The following is a 14,533-nucleotide window of genomic DNA, read 5'->3' on the forward strand; positions in this document are numbered from 1 at the left end:
ATTGTTGCACTCTCCATGTCCTCTTTTCTTCTCATGCTCTCCTTCCTGTCACCATCCCGATCAGGAACCAGATGTAGCCATCTTTTGATTGTGACATCAATTTCCTGATCTAAGGCCCAAGATGTTAGGCTGTTAGGTCTCACAGCGGCTGTAAGAACTGTAACAAAACAAGAATGGACAGTGTGTTAGGAAAACAAACATTTGTACATGTCATGAACAATGAATGGTCAGTAAAAATAACCCCTTAAATTTCTTATCATAATAATAATAATACATTTCATTTATAAGCGTCTTTCAAGACACTCTGGGACACTTTACAACCAAAACTAAACTAGGTGTGACGCTGTGGGGCGGAATATTTGCCACCAAAAAGGAAACGTGAATAACTTTTAAATAGTTTATACTTAATTTGAATTACGTGAATTGAAGGTCAGTGGCTCGGATTATGGATGGATTTGTATATTTTACTGTGAATCATATTGAATAACTGAATCTGAATTGTACAATCTGAATTTGAAATTATATACTTTTTTTTCTTTGAAGCTGTATTTGATCCTCACTGAAAATTTAATTCTGTTTATTTTCATATTCAGTCTTACAAATACAAAACGACGTTTTTTTTCAACGTCAGATTTTGTTTTTGAATTGAGGTACTAAGTTTTAAATTAACTTTATGGTCAAGTATGAAGTATCCGGTTTGTATTGCAGCAAACAAAATTAATTTCATTGTATTTCAGTGCAGAAAGGGTTCTTTTTGGCAGCACCTCTGACTGTTCAATCACCTACATTTTCACAAGTGATGTGTCGTTCGCGAACAAGCCGGTACAATGAGCCGGCTCTTTGAAGTGACCGATGAGCTGTTTTTAGACGAAAAAAACGACCATGTATAGTTAAGGCGTTTTTAGCTGAAAAAACCCCCGACCATGGATAGTAAGGCATTTTTGGACGAAATTTTTAGCCGAAAAAAACGACCATTTATAGTAAGGCGTTTTTAGCCGAAAAAAACGACCATACACAGTAAGGCGTTTTTGGACGAAAAAAACGACCATGTATAGTAAAGCATTTTTGGACGAAATTTTTAGCCGAAAAAAACGACCATATATAGTAAGGCCTTTTTGGACGAAAAAACCCCACCATATATAGTAAGGCATTTTTGGACGAAATTTTTAGACGAAAAAAACGACCATGTATAGTAAGGCGTTTTTAGCCAAAAAAAACCAACCATGTATAGTAAGGCGTTTTTGGACGAAAAAAACGACCACGTATAGTAAGGCATTTTTGGATGAAATTTTTAGCCAAAGAAAACGACCATGTATAGTAAGGCGTTTTTGGATGAAAAAAAACGACCATGTATAGTAAGGCGTTTTTAGCCGAAAAAAAACGACCATGTATAGTAAGGCGTTTTTGGACTAAATTTTTAGCGGAAAAAAACGACCATGTATAGTAAGGCCTTTTTGGACGAAAAAAACGACCATGTATAGTAAGGCATTTTTGGACAAAATTTTTAGCCGAAAAAAAACAACCATGTATAGTAAGGTGTTTTTAGCCGAAAAAAAACGACCATGTATAGTAAGGCTTTTTTGGACGAAATTTTTAGCCGAAAAAAAACGACCATGTATAGTAAGGCCTTTTTGGACGGTAAAAAACGACCATGTATAGTAAGGCGTTTTTGGACGAAAAAAACGACCATGTATAGTAAAGCATTTTTGGACGAAATTTTTAGCCGAAAAAAACGACCATGTATAGTAAGGTGTTTTTAGCCCAAAAAACCCGACCATGTATAGTAAGGCATTTTTGGACAAAATTTTTAGCCGAAAAAAACGACCTTGTATAGTAAGGCGTTTTTGGACGAAAAAAAACAACCATGTATAGTAAGGCATTTTTGGACAAAATTTTTAGCCGAAAAAAACGACCATGTATAGTAAGGCAATTTTAGCCGAAAAAAAAAACGACCATATATATAGTAAGGCGTTTTTGGACGAAAAAAACGTCCATGTATAGTAAGCCATTTTTTGCCGAAAACCCCCCAACCATGTATAGTAAGGCGTTTTTAGCAACAAAAAAAAAACCCCGACCATTTATAGTTAGGCGTTTTTAGCCGAAAAAAACGACCATGTTCAGTAAAGCGTTTTTAGCTGAAATAAACGACCAAGTATGGTAAGGCATTTTTAGCCGAAAAAAACGACCATGTATGGTTAGGCGTTTTTACCCGAAAAAAAACCGACAATGTATAGAAAGGCGTTTTTAGCCGAAAAAAACGACCATGTATTTATAGTTAGGCGTTTTTAGCCAGAAAAAAACGTCCATGTATAGTACGTCCTTTTTGGACGAAAAAAACGACCATGATTATATAGTTAGGCGTTTTTAGCCGAAAAAACAACCATGTATTGTAAGGCATTTTTGGACGAATTTTTAGCCGAAATAAACAACCATGTATATTAAGGCGTTTTTAGCCGGAAAAAAACGACCATGTATAGTAAGGCGTTATTAGCCGAAAAAAAACGACCATGGACAGTAAGGCGTTTTTGGATGAAATTTTTAGCCGAAAAAAACGACCATGTGTAATAAGGCGTTTTTAGCCGAAAAAAACGACCATGTACAGTAAGGCGTTTTTGGACGAAAAAAACGACCATGTATATTGTAAGGCATTTTTTGACGAAATTTTTAGCCGAAAAAAACGACCATGTATAGTAAGGCGTTTTTAGCCGAAAAAAAAAAACGACCATGTATAGTAAGGTGCTTTTGGACGTAATTTTTAGCCGAAAAAAACGACCATGTATAGTAAGGCCTTTTTGGATGAAAAAAAAACGACCATATATAGTAAGGCATTTTTTGACAAAATGTTTAGCCGAAAAAACGACCATGGAAAGTAAGGCCTTTTTAGCCGAAAAAAAAAACGACCATGTATAGTAAGGCGTTTTTGGACGAAATTTTTAGCCGAAAAAAACGACTGTGTATATTAAGGCGTTTTTAGCCGAAAAAAACGACCATGTATAGTAAGGCGTTTTTAGCCGAAAAAAACGACCATGTATAGTAAGGCCTTTTTATCCGAAAAAAACGACCATGTATAGTAAGGCGTTATTAGCCGAAAAAAAACGACCATGTATAGTAAGGCGTTTTTGGACGAAAAAAAACAACCATGTATAGTAAGGCATTTTTGGACGAAAAAAACGACCATGTGTAGTAAGGCGTTTTTGGATGAAAAAAAACGACCATGTATAGTAAGGCATTTTTGGATGAAATTTTTAGCCGAAAAAAACGACCATGTATATATAGTAAGGCATTTTTCGACAAAATTTTTAGCCGAAAAAAAGGACCATGTATAGTAAGGCGTTTTTAGAAGGAAAAAAACGACCATGTATAGTAAGGCGTTTTTAGACGAAAAAAAACGACCATGTATAGTCAGTCACTTTGGACGAAAGAAAACGACCATGTATAGTCAGTCACTTTAGCCGAAAGAAACGACCATGGTGAATAAAAAAATCACAACCACACTGCTCTATGTGGTGCTTTGGCTCAGTGATAGAGTGATGGAGTGCCACACCAGAGGTTGAGTGTTCAATCCCTGGTTGTTGCAACAATGTCTACCCTTTAACCACCATGTACAACTTATTTGAGGGAAAACACAAAACAACCCAAAGGTTTGTTGTGGTGGGTTAGCTCAGTGGTAGAAAGCTGAGTCCCAAATCCACCGGTTGGGTGTTCGATTCCCAGTGTTTGCAACAAGCTCATGTTTCTTTAACCACCATTTGCAGATTTATTGAAGACAACACAAACAAACAAGAAGTTGTGTGGTGGTGTGCCTCAGGGGTAGAGAAACCATGTCTCAAACTCGCGGTTGGGTGTTCAATCCCCAGAGGTTACAACCATATCCCTTCTTTCTTTAATCAACATGATAAGTAAGGCTTATTGAAGTTGTTTTTTGTATCGGAAGGCATTTTTAGCCGAAAAAAAACGACCATGTATAGTAAGGCATTTTTGGACGAAAAAAACAACCATGTATAGTAAGGCGTTTTTAGCCGAAAAAAACCGACCATGTATAGTAAGGCGTTTTTGGACGAAAAAAACGACCAGTAAGGCGTTTTTAGCCGAAAAAAAACCCGTCCATGTATAGTAAGCCGTTTTTGGACGAAAAAAACGACCATGTACAGTAAGGCATTTTTGGACGAAATTTTTAGCCGAAAAAAACGACCATGTATAGTAAGGCGTTTTTAGCTGGAAAAAACGACCATGTATAGTAAGGCGTTTTTGAACGAAATTTTTAGCCGAAAAAAAACGACCATGTATAGTAAGGCGTTTTTAGCCGAAAAAAACGACCATGTATAGTAAGGCGTTTTTGGACGAAATTTGTATCCGAAAAAAACGACCATGTATAGTAAGGCGTTTTTGGACGAAAATTTTAGTCCAAAAAAACGACCATGTATAGTAAGGCCTTTTTGGATGAAAAAAAAACACCATGTATAGTAAGGCATTTTTGGACAAAATTTGTTTAAGACAAAAATGACTATACATGGTCGTTTTTTTCGGCTAAAAATGCCTTACCCTATGTGGTCCTTTATTTCGGCTAAAAACGGCTTACTAAACATGGTCTTTTTTTTCCGCTAAAAACGCCTTACTATACATGGTCGTTTTTTTCGGCTAAAAACGCCTTCCTATACATGGTTGTTTTTTTCTGCTAAAAGCGCCTTACTAAACATGGTCGGGTTTTTTTTCACCTAAAAACGGCTTACTATACATGGTCGGGGTTTTTTTCAGCTAAAAACACCTTTCTATACATTGTCGGGGTTTTTTCGGCTAAAAACGCCTTACTAAACATGGTCGGGTTTTTTTCACCTAAAAACGGCTTACTATACATGGTTGGGGTTTTTTCGGCAAAAAACACCTGACTATACATTGTCGTTTTTTCAGCTAAAAATGCCTTACTATACATGGTCTTTTTTTTCCGGCTAAAAACGCCTTACTATGCATGGGCGTTTTTTTCAGCTAAAAACGCCTTACTATACATGGTCGTTTTTTTCGTCTAAAAACGTCTTACTATACATGGACGTTTTTTTTTGGTTAAAAACGCCTAACTATACATTGTCGTCTTTTTCCGCTAAAAACGCCTTACTATATATGGTCATTTTTTTCGGCTAAATCGCCTTACAATATATATATATATACATGGTCATTTTTTTCCGGCTAAAAACACCTTACTTCACATGGCCGATTTTTTTTCCGGCTAAAAACGCCTTACGATATACATGGTCGTTTTTTTCGGCTCAAAACACCTTTCTATACATGGCCGTTTTTTCAGCTAAAAACGCCTTACTATATACATGATAGTTTTTTTTCGGCTAAAAACGCCTTACTATCCATGGTCGTTTTTTTTTTTTTTTTTGTCTAAAAAAGGATTACTAGACATTGTTGGGGGGGTTTCGGCAAAAAATGCCTTACTAGATACATGGTCGGGGGTTTTTTCCGCTAACAACGCCTTACTCTTGTCTTTTTTTTACGGCTAAAAACGCCTTACTATACATGGTCGCTTATTTTTTATTTTTTTTTTTTGTTAAAACGCCTTACTATTCATGGTCGGGGTTTTTTCGGCTCAAAACACCTTTCTATACATGGTCGTTTTTTTCGGCTAAAAACGCCTTACTATACATGGTCATTTTTTTCGGCCAAAAACGCCTTACTGTTCATGGTCATTTTTTTCGGCTAAATCTTCTTACTATATACACATGGTCGTTTTTTTTTTTCGGCTAAAAGCGCCTTAGTATCTATCCATGGTCTTTTTTTTTCGTCTAAAAACGCCTTTCTTCACATGGCCGTTTTTTTCGGCTAATAACGCCTTCTATACATGGTTGTTTTTTTCAGCTAAATCTTCTTACTATATACACATGGTCGTTTTTTTTTTTCGGCTAAAAGCGCCTTAGTATCTATCCATGGTCTTTTTTTTTCGTCTAAAAACGCCTTTCTTCACATGGCCGTTTTTTTCGGCTAATAACGCCTTCTATACATGGTTGTTTTTTTCAGCTCAAAACACCTTTCTATACATGGTCGTTTTTTTGGTCGAAAAATGCCTTACTATACGTGGTCATTTTTTTCGTGGGATGTTTGCTCCATAGTCTTTCATAGTTTTACTTTGGGCAGCACGATTGGTAAAGTGGTTCGCATATCCGCCTCCCAGTTCTGGGAATGGGGACCCCAATCCAGGCTTGGGCCTTCTTGTGTGATTTTGCAAGTTCTCTCTGTGCGTGATTTATAAGCACAGCATATGAACAGCACCCATGCACTGCACGCATTTCTTTTTTGGCCCTTTTGTAAAGTATATGCTTTGGCTCAGTCAAGATTGGGAAACATAACATCGAGAACAGCAAAATGCCTCCGTGTGGAAGTGGCGATCATCAAGAAGCCTCCCCACCTCCTACTACCCAACCTTGAGTGGATACAAACCGTTGCCTGGGGGTCCGGCACAGCCCGGACTCCCCACAGATCTTTCTGGACTAGAGGCGGGAGATCAAAGCCAGCTTCACTTTTGCCGTCCGGATATGCCGTCAATCACGCGCAGGTGACGGGCTTTGGCCTCATGGGGGGTCTTAAACTTTGGAGTGTCAAGCAGACCTCCGACATTGTAACTTCACACATTTAAAGTGTGAGGCCTCAGGCAAGCGTCCAATGGTCTGCAGACGCTTCGTTGCTGTTGTTCACTCTTCGGAGGCTTTTTTTTTTTTTTATGCCGCCACCGTCTGGAGAGCATACAGCTGAGGTCACGTATCTGGCACTCTTCAGTCTTATTGTAAGTTCAGTCCAAGAGAGAGCTCATGTTGCCTCCCCTATTATGTCTGGCAAACAGGTGGGGGGGACCAAATGTCAACTCTTTTCCAGCCACTCGAGTGGGTCCCATTGTTTACCTCAAGGGCGGCGCTGGTCATTTTTTTTAGTTCCAAGTTGATCTAAATTCTGCCGATCCAATCCCAATTTCTTTTCTTTTCTGGCTTGTGGTGATTGTCGTCTTGATAGACATCCATCCATCATCTGAACCGCTTATCCTCACAGGTGACGCGGGCATAACTCTGTGGTAAAGAGGTCGTCTGCCAGCCCAGAGCTTGCGGGTTCAACCCCCGGCCATTGTGACCATGTCAAACTCCCGGTTGCTCCTGGTGCTATGTCATCAGTGGGTAAAATTTTGAAGGGTTTTGAATACCAAAGGTAGGAAAACACGAAACAAGTAACAGCTCATTTCCCATTTACCCACAAAAAGTCATCTGAAAAGAAAATAAACTTGGGTTTGAAGTGTCCATTTCAGCGTCATTTCACAACGAGGATTTTTGTCTGATTCCACCAAATCTGAAGCACATACTGTATACTAAACAGAGGTGCAAGTCTAAATAATGAACATTTTGAGTTTGTGGTTGGGCCTCAGCATTTTTGGCAAGTTTTTTCCACCCAAATTTTCTTGGCAGGCACGCACGAAAGCCACCACAAAAAAAGTCTCAAGACGCCGTCCTCATAAAGTCATTTCGATTTAAGATTTCCATGAGGTCCTTCATTGAGGAACTCACATTAGAGATTTTGTTCAATTGCTACCAAATTTTGAACAATGGAAAATAGAAGCTGTTTCATAATTGGTCCTGTTCTTGCTAAATCTGATGGGAACGTTACGGCAATCAAATCATGTCAACGTTACAATCCGCGTTTATCTGGAACGCGGTTGAGCTTGCTCTGTTTGCCTCTCGATATGTCGAATTAGAGGAGCTTCTATGACAAGCTCTTGTGATGCTAATACTTCAAAGACCGTGGTTTATACTTTGGCTTTTTATGGGACAAAGCAAGAGTTGGTTTTTTTGGAGGGAGGGACAAGGGTGGCATCTCGGGAGATGAAAAACCTGCCTGTGTCACGAGTTGAGCCTTCGCAAAATTGAATTAAATGTGTGTTTCCCTTTCAGGACGAATCACATGTTTCCTCGTTGTGTACCAGCAGAAAGGAGAAAGATCGTCTTTCTCGAGGCAGTTTTAAGAGAACGGCTTGAAGATTACGACGAAGGCTCTTTTCAGTGTCCGAATTAAGGCTGGAAACCAGAGACCCGCTCTGCTTTTGTGGTGCTTAAAAACTCAAGTTGGGGGGACACTGTTCGCTCTCTGTTAATGTCATCTTGCAGATCCAATTTCCTGCCGTCCCACAACCTCTGACACATATCCTCTGCGGCGCGGTGGCAACATATTCAAAGCCCGAGGAGAGGACGGAGATTTTGATACCCTTCAGCTGCCTTGTCAGGTGCGTTTGATTCCATAAGGTGACGTGGAGACACGTCTTGACTTTATTGAATTTGTCATTTTCGTGCCCCCCGGGGATCAAGGGGGGGCACCTGTGAAGAGCACCCCGCCCCACCTGCCCCCCTCCGTCCGTCCTTGAGCCGCCACCCGCATGACACGATGACAGATGATGTGCGGGGACGACCCTCCGGCACTTTTGAAATATTTATTTCTTTACTTTGAATGCGATCCGTCAACCGTCAGGGGAGCGCTCCAGAAGTTGATCCTGTCAAAAGCATCCGTGCGCGCATCAAAGAAAAACTTTCTTTCGGATTTAGCGACGTTTTCAAGAACGGGGAAAACAGAACAATTGTAGGGACCTGTAATGTGTAGTTCAGGCCTGTAGTTGGCAACATCACAAGAAAAATGTTGCAAAAATTTGATTTGGAAAAAAAAAAACATTTTACAAGAAATAAGTCTTGATTTTCGATTAGTTGTGTTGTAAAAAAAATATACGTATATATATTTATAGCAAAGTTTGTTTTCGTCATTTGGTGAAAAAAATTCATCTTAAATTAAGTTGGCATTTTCTGAAAATGTAATTGCATTATTATGGGGGCGGGGGGGGGGAATCTTCCGAAATATTCCTTGCTGTGATTTTGAAAGCTCTCCGTCCACAACCAGAGGAGCAGCGCAAAAGTTCCAGGCCAGAAGTCTACAATGTCACTTTACAAAAAACTTTGAAAAAAAAGTTTGGAGATTAGGTGAAAAATATGAATTACACGAGAATAAAGTTACACTTTCATGAAATTTGAAATCCTATGAGAATAAAGTCCCAATTTTACAAGACTCAAGGTCTAACTTTGTCATTTGCTTGCCAGCCATGTGGACACGACTGAATATTCAGTGAGGTCACGAAAGTGTGACCACTTCCTGTACTTCGCCATGTGGGAACTCAAGGAAAGACACGATAAGGTCTGCCGTCTTTTATTGCCGGGCTGGCTACTGTGTTTTACCTCAACTATCTGATGACTCGCCATTGCTGGCTTTACTTGAAAAGGGCGTGGGGGGGGGAAAAAAAAAAAAACAACTCCAGAAACTTTTGCTCCTTTTCGCCAAAGCTCGTTCTCTCACTTGGTTTCCTCTGTGAACTGTGTAATCTAATGTGTGATAAGAAATGCATTAGGTCATGGCAATTCCCACACTGCGCTGTTTAGAGCATGCCGCGTGTGTATGTGTGAGTGTGTGTATCCATGTCTTCCCCACGCTCGGTTAAGTCGCCGCCACCTGTGATTAATAAGAAATTCCCCCACATCCAGCCATTTCATGTTCATTCAGAGTTCCTTTGAGTGGGCGACATATGAAAAGCAATGGAGCTTTTTAATTTTTAAATATTTATTTTTTTCAACGCTGCCACTGTAAACTACTTTAGATATACTCTATAATGATCTCCATCCACAGTGGGGAATTAGATTACAGAGCCACCCGCGATAATTGAAAATCTGCGATATTTTGATTGTGTCAGCATGGACACATATCGAAAAGGCTATCGAAAAAAACATTTACATTTGTTAAACTGCACTTTTTAACACAAATTCAAAACGCGACAAAATTTCCACGCATAGAATGTACAGAAAAAGTAATAACGATAACGAAACAAAAATGAAGAGTTTGTTTTACATGGAGGTTTGTCAAGAATAAGGTCCTACAGAATCAGGAGAAAAAAGTTGGACTTGTTCGGATTTTCACAAGAAAGATGAGATTTCAATCGCTGAGATTTTTTTTTTAATTGTGGTGTTGCAATTTTACGAGCATAAATAATTTTGCAAGAAGAAAGAAAAAAATATTGTATTCAACAAGAGTGAAAAGTCATAGTTTGACAAGAAAACCACCGAGAACCGTCTTAATTTAAAAGTGTAGTTAAAACAAAATTCTTTACAGTCATTTATTCTATGCTCAGTTTGTGAGTATCGCCTGGCCAATCCCAGAAACAAAACAATTACTTGAGCGACTGTGATGTCATTTTCAGTCGACAGCAATTAGCAAAATGGCCGCCGCCTGATGGCTAAAATGGGTGGATTTGCTTGCTTAATTCATATTCTGCAAACGCAATATTAACCGAAATACCATTTTTAGAACGCATACAACATACTTTGTAAGGAACAATTTTGACTTGACTTCCCATTTAATCATAAAAATATTTTTAAAAAGTGACCTTCAAAATCATCTTGGTGACAACACATCTGCCATTGTCGTGGTAAACACGAAAGACACGTTCCAACCAATGTTTCGTCCAATTTTCAGATTCCATCAGAAAATGTTTCCAAGAAGTGATCTATTCCTTTCGCATTAGATCCTAAAAGAGAAATTTTATGCCGTTGACGTGTTTTCAACAGATTTGAACACCTCTAGCATCAACACCGCATCCCACCAATAATAATGCTCCCTGCCTGGCTTTTTTTTTTTTTTAAATGAAAGAATCGATCCAAATAAAAGCAGCAGATAAAATTGACTGACCCTCATATACTTAATTATTGCAGCTATTTGACCGCGCGGCATCTTTCGGACCGCCGCGTGTCACAGGCCATCAATAAGGCCTTAATCGCTGTTAGTTATTGCCCTACTTTGTTACTGGCAGCCGGACGGCCGGTCTCCAGTGGTCACTTTGGCCCGGGGCGAGCCAGCCAATCAGATGCTAAATGGTTGCGCAAACAATTTGATTATGCCATTTAATTTCCGTCATATATATAGATCGGCGGGGGTCTGTTGATGCACTTGTTTCTTGAGGGAGGGGCGGGACTAAGGGGGATAGTGCAGCATCACCGGCCCTGAAAGTGCTTGTTTCTCCTTCTGTGGATCAATAAATGGGTGTGGAGTTGTGTCTTGTAGAATACACCTCTTACCGCCCGACCTTTCGCTTCTTGTTGACATAGAACGGGAGATATCTTAGAAAGCCACGTCTCCACGGCGGGATGACAGGCGACGGCGTGGAAACACAACACGGGCCAAAATACGGGCGTTGACTCTTCTCGACGTGTCAGAAGGATGCAGTTAGGAAGGCTGGAAAGCTCACACCTAAAATATATTTCAAAGCCTAAAGATCCTTGGATTGCTGAAATATTCGAAAAGGCCTTATTTACAAGCCTAACCCTGGATTGAAAGACTGCCTTGAACGAACCTAACTCTCATTAAAATACCAATCCTTGTCTAAAACACCAACCCTAATTTCACATCCTAATTTGAAACCCTAAACCCAGTTTGAAATCCTAACTTGAAATCCTCACTCTGGGTTAAAACCATCCATCCATCCATTTTCTGATCCGCTTTATCCTCGCTGGGGTCGCGGGAGGTGCTGGAGCCTATCCTAGCTGTCTTCGGGCAGTAGGCGGGGGACACCCTGAACCGGTTGCCAGCCAATCGCAGAGCACACGTCGACAAACAACCATCCGCGCTCACAATTACACCTCGGGACAATTTCGAGTGTTCTATCAGCCTGCCATGCATGTTTTTGGAATGTGGGAGGAAACCGGAGTACCCGGAGAAAACCCACACAGGCCCGGGGAAAACATGCAAACTCCACACAGAACCCATGACCTCTGCACTGTGAGGTCGACGCTCTAACTTTGGTTTAAACCTTACTTTGAAAACATCTTATTGAAAATTCAGGCTCAAAATATTTGTTTCAAACTGTCATTGAAAACCCGTATTCTGGTTTCAAGCTTTTTCTTGAAACCCCGAACCCTAATTTGAAACCGTAACCGTTGTTTAACATCAATCCAGGTTTGAAACCATAACGATCAGGGTTTTGATCAGGATTCTTCGGCACTTGTTGATGAGCCGTGAATCAGGTGTGTTGGAGGAGGGAAACATCGAAAACATGCAGGATAGCGTCCCTCGAGGACCGGAGTCTGTGACCCCTGCCCAAGTGGTAACACTAAGTCGAAGTGCAACAATGACCCTCAGCCTCACTCGAACCTTAACCTTGTAGCTTGAGCAACTGGTTTTAAGTCAAAGGCCCAACATTGCGTAACAAAACTCAAGTGTACGACTTGGCGGAAATAAGAGCCTCGGTCCATACCTGGCCCGGATTCAAAAGGGTTAACCCTCTTGGCAAAGTGGAAAAACGAGAAACGCGCCGAGAAAGCTCCCAGGCCCAGTTGCCCAGTTCTCCGAAATTAACATTTCAATTCAAAAGCGATAATAATGCATTATGTCTGGCGATGAATGAGCAGCGCAGCAAAAGGGGGAAGGCGATACCTCCCGTTCCCTGCGTCAATGAAAAAGCTCCTTCATCTGCTGCTAAAGGGCCCACACAGTCTGAGGTCAGCCAGTCAGCCTCGGTTACACTGAGCAGACATGCCTGACTGGACGGAGCCGGTTTCCCGAGACTTTTTTTTTCTTTTTTTCTCCTCAAACAGGGTTATGCACACTCACACACAGAAACACTAGTTGAAGCCGCTCAAGCTTTGGCAGGAGCCGTTTAGCTTTGGACCCAATTGCGGCAACTAATTGCAATATCATGTGTCAAGTCCACCTAAGTAGCGTATTGTGATTTGAAACCCAATCGAGCTGAATCATTCTTACATGTGAGTTCCTGTGAATCATAACTGTGGTATTCGGTTATGAATTTAAAAAAAATAGTAAAAATGTAAAAAAAAATCAAATAAAATGCAAACATTAAAAAAAAAAACCCCGAAGTGAGTGGAAATGTTTGACTAACATTGTTGTTAAAATAATGACAAAAAAGAAAAATAACATAAATTAAATAAATTAAATCATATATTCAAATTATATCACTCTTGGAAGGTGCAACATCAATAATAACAAACACACATCAATAATGAAGACCGGCAATCAATCGCAACACATGAAGTTTTCTAGCAAGAGACTGAGCTGCGTTGTGTTTGTTAGCAGAACAAACGCAGCTCTCTGGAGCCAATTTGCGCCCTATGGGAATTTTTTTCCTGTGCTGCAATACATAGACATCCTTCCTTCCATTTTCAATTGCGCCCGACTGGTCGCCAGGCACAAACAAGGCACATAGATACAAACAACCATTCACACTCACATTCACACCTTTGGCCAATTTTGAGTTTTCAATGAACCGGACACGTTTGTGGAATGTCAGGCGTTATCCGATGAAAAAAACCCCACCCAATTTCCACAGAAGGAGGCCCTGAGTCGAGACTCAAACCCGAAACTATGAGGCAGGCGTGGTAAGGCGTCCTGCCGTGTTATTTTTTTTATTGGTGAAAATTATTAGTGGAAGCATTTGATGTGCCAGTCGAACCGTGAACTGATCCACATTGGAAAAAAAATGTTGATGGCCATCGCCTTACATTACTATTTTGTATTGAGTACATAGCGGTTGTAGGAGTCGGCCAGGAAGTTCACGCAAGGCCACGAATTGGCTTTGCGATCACGTGCTACGGTAGACATCAAGGAGTTGTCAGCCCCGACCTCGGCGACACAGCTCCCGTCGTCCTCGAGCAGATTACAAGTCGCCGGTGCAATTTTCCGGCAAACACCGCGGCTATTTGTACAGACAATGAGCGGCTGCCGGTTCTATCTGAATGGTTACCCACAAGAGGCTCGTCAATGTCACTTGTCTATCGTTGTTGTTTGACTCTTCAAAGCTGGCCTCTAGTGCATATTGATTCAGACCAGAGCAGCAAATACGACGGCAAACATTACCTTGTAAATTTTCCCTTCCGGTTGTATGAAAAGGGGCGGCACGGTGGGCGACGGGTTAGCGCGCCGGCCTCACAGTGCAGATGTGCAGGGTTCGAAACTATGTCGAAGTGGAGTTGAGGTGCTTAATTTAGACAAATGTGTAAATTATACACAAATAATACAACGCAGGTGTTGACTATGACCAGGTTGTTTTGTTTTGTGGTTTTGGGGTTTTTTTTGCGGCAACATCAGCGACCCGCTCTGCTAATAAGGCGCTGGCGGGACGTCTGCCTGCTCTGTTTGTCAATGAGCACGTCTTGATGTGAGGATTAGGCCGCTCCTTCCAATTACAGCCCGGTGCCTAGAGCTTTGTCAGCCATCGACGCAGACGCCTGTCGATGGGCCGCCACACAGCGCTGCCTCAAACCCCCACTGAGTGACAGACGCCAGCATGCAGAGATAATGACGCACTTTGACTGTGTGAGTGTGTGTCTGATATTTGTGATCCTGCTTTCCTATATGGTTTCCGTTACATCGACTGAAAGTGAAAAAAAAAGAAGAGCAGACTCTCTAAAGTCAACGCCAATGTTGGACAACTTAGAATGGTCTGTAAAAAGTACAACGC

This window comes from Hippocampus guttulatus, chromosome 3 (assembly GCF_054856545.1).
Source record: "Hippocampus guttulatus isolate MCC_2025c chromosome 3, RoL_Hgut_1.0, whole genome shotgun sequence".
Taxonomy (NCBI): domain Eukaryota; kingdom Metazoa; phylum Chordata; class Actinopteri; order Syngnathiformes; family Syngnathidae; genus Hippocampus; species Hippocampus guttulatus.